The following is a 13,656-nucleotide window of genomic DNA, read 5'->3' as shown; positions in this document are numbered from 1 at the left end:
GTAGCACAGACAAAGCCTGAACTCATCTTTCCCAACTCTGAGCTAATTCTCTAATTAATGGACTAGACATTTCTCATTCCCTGAGGCACTGTAGAACAAGCAGGAAGAATATAAAGCTGCCTAAGAAGAACACTGCATACCAGGAATTCTTACGCTGCCTAATTAGGATTGCTTTACTATCACTTTTCGCCATGGTGGTAGGGAAAAATGAATAAAACAACAGGAATAAAGTGGCTTAAGATCCCTAATCTATGGTATTTTTTTCTACGGGTCTGCATCCTGTAAGGGACTAGAGTATACCCCTAAAGAGGTCAAATAAATACTTCAAGGTGTCAAGTAAATTAAAAAATACTTAAGATGTTATGCCTTTCTTGGATCCACAATACATTACACAATGGAACTTAGACTCAGAATGCTGTTTCTATATATCAACAGCTGTAGTGAGCAATCCTCAAAAAGAATATTCACACAGAGAAATGAGCTTACGTGAGGTTTTCAGGGTTAGTTCCTTAGTTTTAAACTAGCATATTCACTTATGGTAAGTCAAGACACAGAAAGATGTACATAATACTTGAATATAATAATTAATAAAACATGAGTATCTGATATTCTTCTGCACATATAAAATCAAGTTTTAGATACATTTCACGTGGATAAAAAGAAAGTAGTAAAAATCACATCACAGCAGGGTTAACTCTGTAAGGTTATGCCCTTGCAGAAATCTAGCAGTCAATAAGACTGCAGAGTCCTACTTATAAAATTCCAAACAAAAATTTTTGGGAAAAAAATAAGTTAAATATTTCAACTGAGAATCTTTGGGGCTTGGGTAACTGCTTAGGCATTATCTGTCATTTATGTTGGGATAGGACTGATTTCTGTTATTTTATTACTTTCTGTTTTTTCTCCTAGACAAGTGGTCCTTTAATTGTCCTGTTCTCTGTGGAAGAATCTGCCACAGAAATGTCCTCTCACTAATCCATTTTGTTTCCTCAAACTTTAAAAGTATTTTATTTAGCAGCCCAATGGAAATTACCATACAAACTATACAGGATCACAAAGAGCAGCACAAGAAGTTCTACGAGCTCAACTCGCCCAAACAAAAAAGCCTCAACCATGACTTGCACATTCTCATCCCACCTTCGCAGATTATTCTACTGCTTTCTTTTTAACATTTCAGACTACTATTGCCTTCCACTAATGTGTTGTGTCACATCAAATCCTCACAGTAGAATGTGGGTAGGGGGGAGGTAAATCAGTTTTATGCTATACTTCAGATTTTCTCTACAGTAGTTTAAGTACTATGTAAATGAGTACCTGATTCACACTTTATCTTGTTTTAGACAGAAATAGAGTACTTCTTCACACCTTTCCTTAACCAGTATATTTCTAAACTTCTTTCATTCCTTCTTAACTCTAAAGAACAGAAAATACCAACATTTCTTCAATTTATTTATTTTTCTTTAACATGGTGTAAAGTTCAACACAATGCTTCACAGAATTTTGTCTGAAGCCCTGAAAGTGCAACTCACAGTGAGGAAAACTACTTTGTTAGACTGTTTTGAGACATCACTTTCACTAAAAAAATGTCCTATAAAGATAAATTTTGACATTAATACCTACCAGAATAAAGGTGAGGAAAAATAGAAGTTATACACATTCCTACTTTCATTTCCTTAAAGCTTTGGTACATCATTTAAAATTACATTTAAATTTCATTTGCCTCAGTTTCCTACACTGGAATGAAGATCACAAAATTCATGTCTGGATAAAGCCCTCTATGACTACAGGGAAAAATCTAAGTCCTCTACAAAGGATAGAACTAATAAGAAGAGGACTGGTGTTTTTCTGATTAATATCATATTCAGACATTCCAACTTGTTGCACTTTAGAACATACTGTAGAATTCCTGAGTCTAGCTAGATTTAAAACTGCCATCCATTGTCATCAAAAGAATCAACACAGACCAACATACTGTATATGTGTTTTTATGTTGTAAATTATTCAGCTTTCAATTGAACTTTGTGCTGATGTTCCTTTCAAGAGTGAGACCTATGATTATTTGTGCAACTTATTACTCAAACAAATTAGGTATTTTGATGTTTTCTTAGGAAAACACAGAAGAAAATACGCAGAAAAATAACTACCACAGTTGTATCTCACAATATTGGTTCACAAAGCTCTGTAAAAAATGGCTCTCCAACAGCTTCACAGCATGGAATCTGATACTACTAGCATTTTGGATTTCTGAGCAATGAAGGGACTTTCCAAATAAAAATTCAATAAACGAAAAAGGGTGCAAATAAATCTCTATGATGAGCACCAAGGGAATACAATCTGCATGTTCCATATAAATGGAAAGCAACTCTACCCAGCACTTAGCAAAAGTTTGCAGGAAACTCTTAACAGATATATATTTATCAAAATTAAAGCAGGTTGTGACATTACCAGCATCTGAATTCAGTTCACCTTCTTTCTGTACAGTTCTGATCTTGGTGCATATACTCATTTCTTTTCCATGTCAACATATGATAATTGCCTGTAGGTAGGATGTCACTGAAGGAAGTCTTACTTCACGGATAAGTATATTTATACCAAAGAAGTAAATTGCAAGTCTGTCAACCCCACCATTATGCATAGCAGAATCTGCTGTTACAGTTTAATGAAATAAAGTCTCCTATTTATTTAGGGTTAACTAATACTATTTTTCTGATTTTACAGTGAAGAATCCCAGCACATTAAGGTCCACAAGGATTGAGGCACTCATTCCTGCTCTGTGCAACTTCAGCAGCAAGAATAATCATTTAACTGTAAATGACTCTTCTAGCATGAATCGTGTGTTTAAAGATAATGCACAACAGAAATATCTGAGCTGCATTCCAGAAGTTATGCAGCACCAGATAGATAAGATCACAGTGGTTACCAGGAGCAGCAAATGGGAAAAGTACTACAGGAAATGAACTCTTGTCAATAATCTAGAGAATGCTACATTTAGGTCAATTGTACCTGAAATCGTTTGGTGGGGTAATTGCTCTTTGGTCCAGACTCTGCTCTCTGAGCCTGTCAGAGTGCTTCCAGGTCCACTGGGTTGGATTCACCAATTTTCTTCCAGATTCATTTTCTAAAAGAAAAAAAAACAAATATCTTTACTATATGATAGCAAGCTTATGAGGAACAGAACAAATCGCTCACGTTATTTTAACTTTTAAAAATAGGCTTTTAATAAATGCATTTAACAATTGCTTTTTAAAAAATCTAATAAACAACTTATTTCCTTAGTTCTATGGAACAGATATTCATTCTCAGAATCAGACTTTATTTGGTCCTGCAGAGACTTTCCAGATCAGTTAGGTATTTAAAGTGATTTGGAGCAATCTTTTGCTTTGGCTGGTCACTCAATAACCAGTAAAAGGTTAGAATACCATTCTTAAATTCTACAACGTATTCTAGCGCAGTATTATTCAGGTTTTAAATCAGTTTGAGTCCTTGTCTGATAACACAGCTTATTGTTTCATAATTTAAGATGTTTTATGCATGTATTCATAGGACTGTAACAAATTCAGTTTTAGGAACCCAATCTAATGAGCCACATACTGACCCTTTACGGCAGTTGGCTGGATTCATACAGGTTCTGGAAAACAGCACCTAGCCTTTCTGTCTTCTGATTTCTTAGAAGTAATATAATATTCTGCTTTGATAGCACAAAATTTCCAGCAGAACTATTCCTCCTTCACATTAAAGTGTCAGTATTAATAGAAAGAATTTTAAGGTGATTAAGAATCTCCTCTAGAAGCTATCCACCATGTGTTTACCTTTTACACAGACAGATAAAGCATCATACTTCTACTCATTACTCAGTGCTCATGATTCGTACCTACCATAATTAAAGAAACCATTGTGATACAACTACACTGCTGAAGAACATGAATGTACTTTTTACTTAAAAAATACAAAGGGAATAAATACTTTTCTGAAAGCTGAAGTAGGTACATCAGTTATTTTAGCCATTATTTCTTGTGTAGAACTTCAAATTCAAAGATCCTCATTAAACTAAGTAGATGGCAATAACAGACAAAGTGTTAATGGTGCAGCAGTGGAGTGTGTCAAGAAAATAAGAGACCCTGAGGGGCTCACCATGGTTTCTATGCTCAGCTAAATTCAGCAGCATTACCATAAATCCTCTAAAAGATACTGTACTTGATGTCTTACATTTTACTTTTCAGGCAAGGAAATATTCTACAGAATTAAAGAAAATGTAAACAGAAATACGATTACAAACTATTATTAAACAAACTATTTTCATGAAGATACACTAGGAAGTATTATTTTATTAGTTTTTTCCATATTATAATGATAAATAAAAAGAAGACCTTTTCATCTTCTAACCAATGTCAAAATTTATGCCAAAATTTCAGTAATTTTATGTAGAAATGGAACCTTTTCACAAACAAATCTGAGTTTACTTAATAAAATTATTTTAGAAAATAAAAATATGGTGTCAATATAGAATTGTGCATAAAATCATTGAGGATTCAAAATTCTTGATTTCTAGCTTATTTTCTTTTTTTCCCTTTCCAAGATGGTATTCTGAGGGAGATATTTAGCCTAAAAAAAGAATTTTCTTCTGTGTAATCATTAATTCCAAAAATTTACTTCTTAAAAAACACCCAGTGTTTTATATACATTTATACACACATCTTCATGGTGGCCTTAATGTGGCTTTTCTCTTTGCTTTCATAATGAACTTCTCCAAAAGTAGGGCAGACTGACGTATTTAACAATAAATGGAGATAACGACTATAATGTACTGTGCTACTTCAATTATAAACTCAACTGAAAACAAGAATTAGCCCCACCCCACTCCCTCCCCACCCCTCCCAAAAAAAAAGCCTGTCAAATAATGGATATGGTCTACTTTTCTATTTTTGCTTAAGCAGTCTATTGTCATTTCTCAACGCAAGCTGTGGGCATTGCAGAGCTTCAGCACCACGGCTAGCGGCCAAGAGCAGGGCGACGAGAAAGCACCACGCGCTCCTCTTTGCCAGTTTGAACTCCAGAGGGATGCACACTGCTGAGCTTTTGCTTTCGCAGCAAAATTTGCCATACAAGTTTATCTCCCAATGCCATAGAAGCATTCAGGTCCACCTAAAGCAACATCAGTCTTGATTATTATAAACAATTAGCATAAACATAAGAAAATGCATCACAGAACTGCAGAGGTTGAAAGGGACTTCAACAGATCACTGTGTTCAACCCCCTGCTAAGGCAGGTACCCTGCAATCATTCACACAGGTAAGCAACCAGATAGGTCTTAAATATCTTCATAGAAGGCGAATCAGTTACTAACATGCAGAGGTAATGGCTTCCACTATGCACTCTCCACCTTCTGTTTCAAATCTGAAAATTTGATTTCCCACAGCTCTCTTGTGTTTATAGGAAGCTTTGCATATACAAATCAAGTTTCTCCATATGCATTATCTGTTCAGAGACCTGTGTTAATCTAAGCTTCATAAATACACACACAGCCACAGGCAATTTATTTGCCCTTGAGAACATGGGAAAAATGAAGTCCCCACAATTTTCTGTTAAAACACTGGTAGTGATAAATATCCTTTGTTTCAGGAGCTCAAACAAAAATTCAATTACCTCTGCAAAAGTAGAAAAATAGAGCATAAAGACATACCTGTAAGAGGCTAAAGCTGCTTACCACCTAAGAAAAGAGTATTTAAAAGTCCAATTGAATGACTGGTCTCTGAGATGCCCTAAGTAATGCACTTATCTGACAATGTCAAAAATGTAACCAGTACTTTATCGTTATGGGTAGTAAGTGTTTCAGTAGAAGAAGAAAATGCCCACCAAAAAGTTAAATTCTAAATGATGCTGAGAACAAATGCCATAAAGACACCTTAAGTGATATTAAATCTGAAGATTCTTCTTACAGAATTATTCTTACAGAAGAAAAACTGAAATAGTAAAACAGAAATCTCAAGGAAACATACAGTTTTATCCCACTCTCATGTACACATCATCTGCCTTTAATGGGCTGTATACTTTCTTTCAGTCTAACTGAATATTTTAACAGCAGCAGTCACATTCAGTTGTTTCGTGTGGTGATGTAATTAGGTTTACAAGTTTTACTGGGAGAGGTGAAATAATTACAACTCTTTCCAATAGATATTTTTTTAAACTGATTTAAAGAATTAATATTAATTTATGAGACATTTGTGATGATGGACAGACTTTAGAAGATAACAGCATACATAAATCTACAAATACTAAAGTCATGCCTCCAATTTTTCTGAATAATGAATGAATAAAAATGCAGTGGGCCTAATCCTGCTCTTGCTGACATGAGACAGACATCTGCCATGCTTTTCAGAGGAAATAATATCATAAACTCAACCTCTAACAAATAAATGAAGTTGAAGTTCAAGGTATAAAAAGGCAACAGGTTAAAAAATCAGTTGAAGAACATTAAACTTATTTTTTGTTCTATAAGAATATGAAATTCTGAATCCAACATGAAAGCAGAAGACTTCATATATGGCATAAAAATGTTTTCCCTACCATTACATATTTAGGGTATTATATAGATAAATGCATCCCAGACTTACAAAACACTATCCTATATAAACTAAAAAAGAAAAAAAAAAAAAAAAAAAAGTTTCCTGAGATACACGAGTGAATGCTTCTCATCAGAAGAAGGAAATACCCAGCATTGTCACCTAGTGCTCTTGGAAAATTTGTAATGTCTTCACTGAAAGCAGACAGTCTTTGAGCATCCTGGCTGATACTGTATGTCATGTTTTCTGATGTCAAGTGTAGCATAGGTAAGATTAATAATTACAAGAATCAGATGCTGCTAAACAAGAAGTTAAAACTAATGAGGAAAACGCACAACTAGCACACAGGAATTTATGGGATGGCTGAATGCATATCTCAACAGTAGATATACAGTTCTCACTCTGACTGTGATGAACAGTGGAGAAAATGGGAAACACCACAAACAGCTGAATGAAAAACCTCTGGCCCTCTTGATTGCAAGAAGCAATGGAGATGGTGAACATGGAAAGAAAATCTCCACAGCATTATTTGTAGCTCTTCCGAAATGTCAGGACAGTCAAGAATATGAAAATCCTTAAGTAAATAGCACCCCAGCTATCTGGATGTCTAGGCTATCTAGGACCGGATGACTCCAAATGTTGTCCTCTATCTCAAATCTTTAAACTACTACAAAACAATTTATATTAGGAGAAAGGCTATTGCATTCAGAGCTGCTGATCTGGAAGCACTTCAAAAGACAACAAATAACTTTTGTGTGTTCAGATTGACCTCCTCAATACAATGTTGCTTAGAGAGCCAAAGCAGAAGAAAGGGCAGGTAATCAAAGCAGCCTACTAATTAAACTAAGCGTTGGGCAAATAAATGATTTTAATTTCTGGATCTTTCCTGCTGTTTTCTGAAGCAACTAGAGGTAGTTAAGAAATATTGATAGCTATACAAATGAAAGTGTGAAACAGATAGCACCAACTTATATATTATAGACATATTCACCACACTGTTGTTTATGAACTGTGGACAGCAAAGGTTATAGTATACATAGTTTTACCCTTCTACATTGACAGCTATTGGTGAAGAATCTTACCATGAGTCAATATAGTGTCAGGACATGGATTACAATGCCAGATTTGGGGCAGAACTTTTTATGCATTACATACCATGAATAAATTCAGAGCTACCTAATGAATTCATGTGAAAATCCTGAGTACCCCATAAACTTCCCTGTGGACTAATGCTCAATTTTACCCTCCACTGTCAAAAACTGAATTTTTTATTCTACATACTAGAGTATTAAAATAATTCCAAACTCCATCTATAGTAAAATTGAATTTATACCTGTTAGTCTTCTACATTAAGGCATTTTACAGCTTCAGAGCATTTCTCAAATGACATCATGAATAAGTGACATCATCTATTTCACATATGACACCATCCTACATGACATCCTTGTTTCCAAACTGGACATAAATGGATTTGATGGAATATCAGTGGATATCAGTGGATAAGGAATTGGCTAAGTGCTCAAACTCAAAGCATTAGTCAACATCTCAATGTCTAAATGGAGGCGAGTGACAAGTGGTGTCTATCCTGTCTGTAGTGAGATCAATACTAACTAACATTTTGTCAGTAACATGGAGAGTGGCATTGAATGCACTCTCATCAAGTTTTATACTGGATATATGGAAAAAGTTTTTTACCGGGAGATAGAAAACTGCTATAAAGCATCCCAACATAGAACTGTTTTTGTGGGATACTCTATGATGAATGTAAGAATAGAAATAAAAAACCCAATAGGTGTACATGTCATACCAAATAAACAGGGGGAAAAAAAACAAAAAAAACACCCAAATTATTATGAATGTATGTACCGGAAGGACAAAGTCTTGTAGTCTTCTGACAGAAGACCTCAAACAGGTCACTGGATATTTGCAGAACAAGTTACTACAACAGCTCTCTAACACTGTCAACGGTAAAAAACAAGGTGGGATGAAATACCAGCTACAATGCCAATTATATCTCAAAGAGCTATAAGTGCTCCAAAAAGAAACTTAAAACATGCTAAAATAAATAATTTCTGGATTGAAAGATACTGAAAAGTAAAACAAGATGAAAGCTTTATTTCGATTCAAAGAGAATTTAAGTAAGCCCACAACAAAAAGAGATGCTACCTTTCAAGATGGAAGAAAATTTACAGGAATACTCCCATAGTGAATGGAGGAAACTCTACCCTTTCATCATCTCCCATGAATAGTAAGAGAGCTACACATATACCTTCATTGTAGTGTCCAACAACTTTGGGTTTCTCAGATGAAAAAACTGTTGATGATTGACTGCACTGGGCAAAATAATAATAATAATAAAGAAGGAAATAAAGTAACACGCTGTGTGGAGTCAGGGATTGTAATGGCCTTTACAGTCAGTGCAGAAGAAGCAGAGTACTCTTACCTTTACTGTAAAATTGTTCATGACTGGGGAGGGGGGAAAGTGGAGGAGAGAGAGAGAACGATTTCAAATACTAAATGGTCTCATGCAACAGTCTGAGCAGTGGGTGATATCTCATCATTAGTCTGAAAATACATCACAAGATGTGAATCCTCTTTTCTCTGGCTGTGAAGGGTAGATGAGTATAGAAACTAAAAGCAAAATTAAACATCATTTCTGAAAAGATGGGGAAGATCACAAAATGTTCATATTATCAAGCAAAAGACACAGAGTAATGTAAAAAAAAGGAAAAGGTGAAGAATGAAACAAGATGTTTGAGTGTTGGGTCACTGACACAAGTGAGAGAAGTTAAAGGACAAGAACAGATATGATGACAAAAATGTTGGCACAAATGGCTATACTATTATATATAATATATATATTATTATATAATATATATATTATATTATTATTAATGTATATATTATTAACAATCTTGCTGTGAAGGTCACAGGAATGATGGCTGAATGTTTTTCATAATTTTCAGTATCTCAACTTGAAAAACATTAAGGTGATTCACAACATTACGGCTTCTGTTATATGCTAATACTATCCACAAATGGTCTTTAAAATGTAGTATTTGACTGTCATTCCCTATATGCCCAAAATGACAGGTCTAACACTAAAATCAAGTGAATGGTATCAGGCTGTTTCTTCTCTTCCACTCAGCAAGTTTCAAAAGCACCTGCTTACTGCAGCATTTCACTGTCCTGTTTCTGTGCCTGTTGCTTCTATCCCTTTCGTCATAGTATACTGTACTGTCACAGATTGGCAAAGAAGTTAAAATTCGTCATGATTTTCTCAGAATGTTCTGCTTTGATCAAGGTCTCATTCTTACACAGGAAAATCAATGCCAAATATCCCAACTAAGGATAGAAAGTCTGACATCCTGTCCATTACTGACTATGTGTCCTAGACTGGTATGGTTGGTTTGCCACAGATATTGAAAAATAATGGTAGGTTTCCCTCCTGAGACTGAGTTGCCACTCAAATCTTAATGGAAAAAAATGTTCTGTTGCTGGGAAAGCAGGGAGAGACAAAAGGCTGCCAGAACGTATATGGGTCTCAAAGACTTCTTCAGGAAGAAGACCAGCAAGCACAAAGGTGTCCACTTGCATCTCAACCCTACAATAATAACTGTAACAGACATGATTAAGAACTGCAGACTGTCTCAAATTCTTGTTCTTAAAAGCCTGAATATGATTGTTTTCATGGCTTCAAAAGACAACAATTGACCCAAATTATCACTCTCTGAGACAAAAATTCTCAAGATTTTTGAGGATATGAAACTGAACGCATTGAGTTCCTAAAAAACGTTTAAAATTAAGAACAGAATTTAGTGCCAATATTGAGAATGAATTAGGAGTTCTTCTACGTGTGACAAAATCACAATGTATTTACAATTTCCATCTTCTTTATGTTGAAGTCAATAGAAAAAAAAATAAATAAATCCTACTTTATTTAAATGTCAGCAGCATAGCAACCGTAAATTTAGGTAAGACACTTCAAAACTCTCCCCTTGTGCTACCCAATTATCTGAGGAATGTTGTATAAATTAAAACAACTGTCAGCAGTTTCGATTGATTCTCCTCTTGTTGTCATTTATTAATATTGATATAGAGATCTATTACTGAAATGAGGGTAAGTCAAGCCCTTAAACAATAGGTGGTTTAACACTACCAGCATAGATATCTGTTTTTTTCCTGTATATTATTTAGTAATCTACACTACTCAGAAACAAATATTTATTACAAAAACACAAAGGACTTCTCACCTGTTTTTTCCTAGGGGTTAATCAATAAGTCTAATTAAAAAATAAATAAATAAATAAATTGGGGGAAAAAAGCAAAACAAACAAACAAACAAACAAACAGAAAAAACAAACAAACAAAAAAAACTAACATTCAATCGATTCAGTACCTCAGGACTTTTGGTAATACTGAATGCAAGGAGGAAAGACTGTCTACTTGCCATGATTAAGAACCTTCAAGAATTATTAGAAGTTAGATGCAGATATTTCTGCTCGCCAGACAGACAGCAGTGAAGAAAATATGTCTGAATCACAGTAGCTATGAATTTTTGCATGCTAATTAGGTGACAGCCTCAACAGCTGTGATTAAAGGTCACCAGGATTCCATAAATGTTTCTGGTGGTTCAGATACAGGCAAGAAACAGAGCAACAACCAACAGGTAATGATCAAAGTGTTGCTGTGCTAAAGAGGAAAGAGAAACACGAGAGACTGCTCAGAAGCAATACATAGTGAACATGCAGACAGAGAGGACTACAAAGGCAGATATAAGGAAAGACAATGCTTATCATGACATGTTACCTGTGATGCAAAATTTTTGTATGCAGTCCTCATGTGCAACATGCAATGCACCATTCACTGAAATATGTAAAGATCTGTACAAAAATCATTACGGTTTTGTTTCTAACGATGATCCAATTTGCAATTGCTGATCTCTATTTCTATTATAGAAGTGAGCCTTCTGTCCTTTGTCACGAACACTCATTTTCATTCAGGATGAACAAAATATGCTGTAGAACAAAATCTTCAGAAAATAAGGGGATTTTTATAAGAGCTTTCATTTTCAATAATAAGTATCAGCCAACAATTTTTAAATAGTTGAAAGGTTAGGGAAACATAAAAATATGAATGGAAATGAGAAAACAATTTTCCATCTCATTTACTAAGACTCCTATTCAAAAAAGCAAACAAAAAAAGCAGAAGAAAATGCTGCTTGATGAACTTCAATAACTGTATTAATCACAAATTAATCACAAAATCTAGTTAGGAACAGGCTGCTAACATAAGGTAAGACAGGTTGCAGACAGTGGTCCTTTATGTAAAAGCAAATGTCAAAAGAAAAGCTCTGATATTTGGTTGTGGGCTCCCACTTTTCACATAGGCATTTCCTAAATCCATGCTTGATGAGCTTCTCCAGCTATAAATTCTGTAAATTCCCTCTGGAGCAGTGCAGAGTGTGCTTCATGAAAATGTCATCTGCCAGCGCTGCAATTACTCACACTCCAGCAATCATGTGCACAATGCAGAATGGGTCGAATTCAGGTGAGAACGAGAACCAGCAATCAAGCCTCTGGAATTGAGAACAAAGCCATTTTCTTTCATTTGCCATCAACACAACCATCAAGGCCTTAATTACAAGGCAAGTGTCAAGCCTGGCTGCTGAAAGGCTTATTATTATACAGCTCAGCTTCAAATCAGTTTTGTATTGATGAACTGAAAAAATGAGGAAGCTAGCTTAGCCCCACAAGAAAAGAAATGGGGACGAACTGATTATGTGATTGGCAGGAAAAAAACAAGGCCATTTAAAAACGCATTTCTAGACAGTAAAAGAATTAGTGAACAGCACACCTAAAACCTTTCCACAGACATGTTTTCCACCTCAATACCAGATATGAGCAGTCTGATAATTCAAAGGACACCTTCTTCAGTTGAAATTATTTGTAGTATCCACACAAAAAAAAAGCCCATACTGTCAAAAGTCACTCCTTTGGCCACACATTTCGCTTTTATTGTTGTGGTGGTTTTTATTTTTTCTGACAATAATACATGATTGTGAATTTTCTAGTTGCTCCCTTAAATTAATTGCATGTCTATCTACTGAACAAATAGAGAAATATTAACCTAACTGCACATGTATTTGCAAGTCCTTGCCCAGCAATTACCTACCCACTCCAGATTAGTTGTTCTCCTACTAAAGAGATGAGAAATTATCATTTTGTGTTGCCGTGCACAATTATAATCCAAACCCCATACTTGCCCAGGTGCTAGCGAAACCCTCGCTAGGGCCAAAAGGACCACCGTGACTCATCAAGAAAGGTGGCAAAATGGCATTTATTAGGAGTAATCAATACCTTATATACCTTACTACTTCGTCTACGCCCCCTAGGGCACGTTTGAAATGCGCGCGCCCAAAGTACATCACTAGATAGGGGACGGAAGAGGCTGGTTTACTATCACCGTCACATCCCGAAAAAGCCCCGCTACCGCCTATGTGCTTGTACTACAATGTTCAGCCTCGTTAGCATCTACAACATCTCCCCGCCCCCCAAGACAACAATTTATCCCTTTTCAATGTGAACACTAAAATCCCAAGTATAATCTACTATAAATTTGATATTATTCTATATGTTCTATGCAATATACTTATACTATTGTACTCAGTTTAACTGAATTACTTATCTACTTAGTCAAATCTAACCTTAATAAGACTGATACTAATCTTAATGCAACTCTAACGATATTAATATATTACTCTTATCATAACTCTATTACTCTATTAATATATTACTCTTAATATAACTTACTCTATAAATTTATATAAACCTTAATATCTATTAATATATTACTCTTAATATAACTTACTCTCTATAAACTTTATAGAAACCTTAAAAGCTTCATCCGATATAATGAGTAGTGCAAGTTACATTTGTGCAAAAGAAAACAATACCACAACTAAATGAAGTGTATATTAAGATAGTCCCTTTGATGTCTGGAACCATCCGAGAAACAGTTCTCATCCGTGATGTTTTCTATTCTTCTTCATTCTTCGTCATTCTTCTTTCCATTCTTCATCATTCTTGCATGATGC

General features: G+C 35.0%; 1 protein-coding gene across 29 annotated transcripts in view; it reads right to left on the bottom strand.

The window, feature by feature from the left end:
* MYT1L (myelin transcription factor 1 like) overlaps window positions 1-13,656 on the bottom strand; it is a 290,751-nt gene that overhangs the window by 202,960 nt on the left and 74,135 nt on the right. For all 29 annotated transcript variants that reach the window (XM_072333541.1, XM_072333549.1, XM_072333556.1 and 26 more), the window contains one exon: window positions 3,004-3,118. The gene's annotated coding sequence lies outside the window, so the exon portion shown is untranslated. The remainder of the gene's footprint in view (window positions 1-3,003; window positions 3,119-13,656) is intronic.

This window comes from Excalfactoria chinensis, chromosome 3 (genome assembly GCF_039878825.1).
Source record: "Excalfactoria chinensis isolate bCotChi1 chromosome 3, bCotChi1.hap2, whole genome shotgun sequence".
NCBI classification, from domain to species: domain Eukaryota; kingdom Metazoa; phylum Chordata; class Aves; order Galliformes; family Phasianidae; genus Excalfactoria; species Excalfactoria chinensis.
This window is presented reverse-complemented; position numbering and strand designations above follow the sequence as displayed.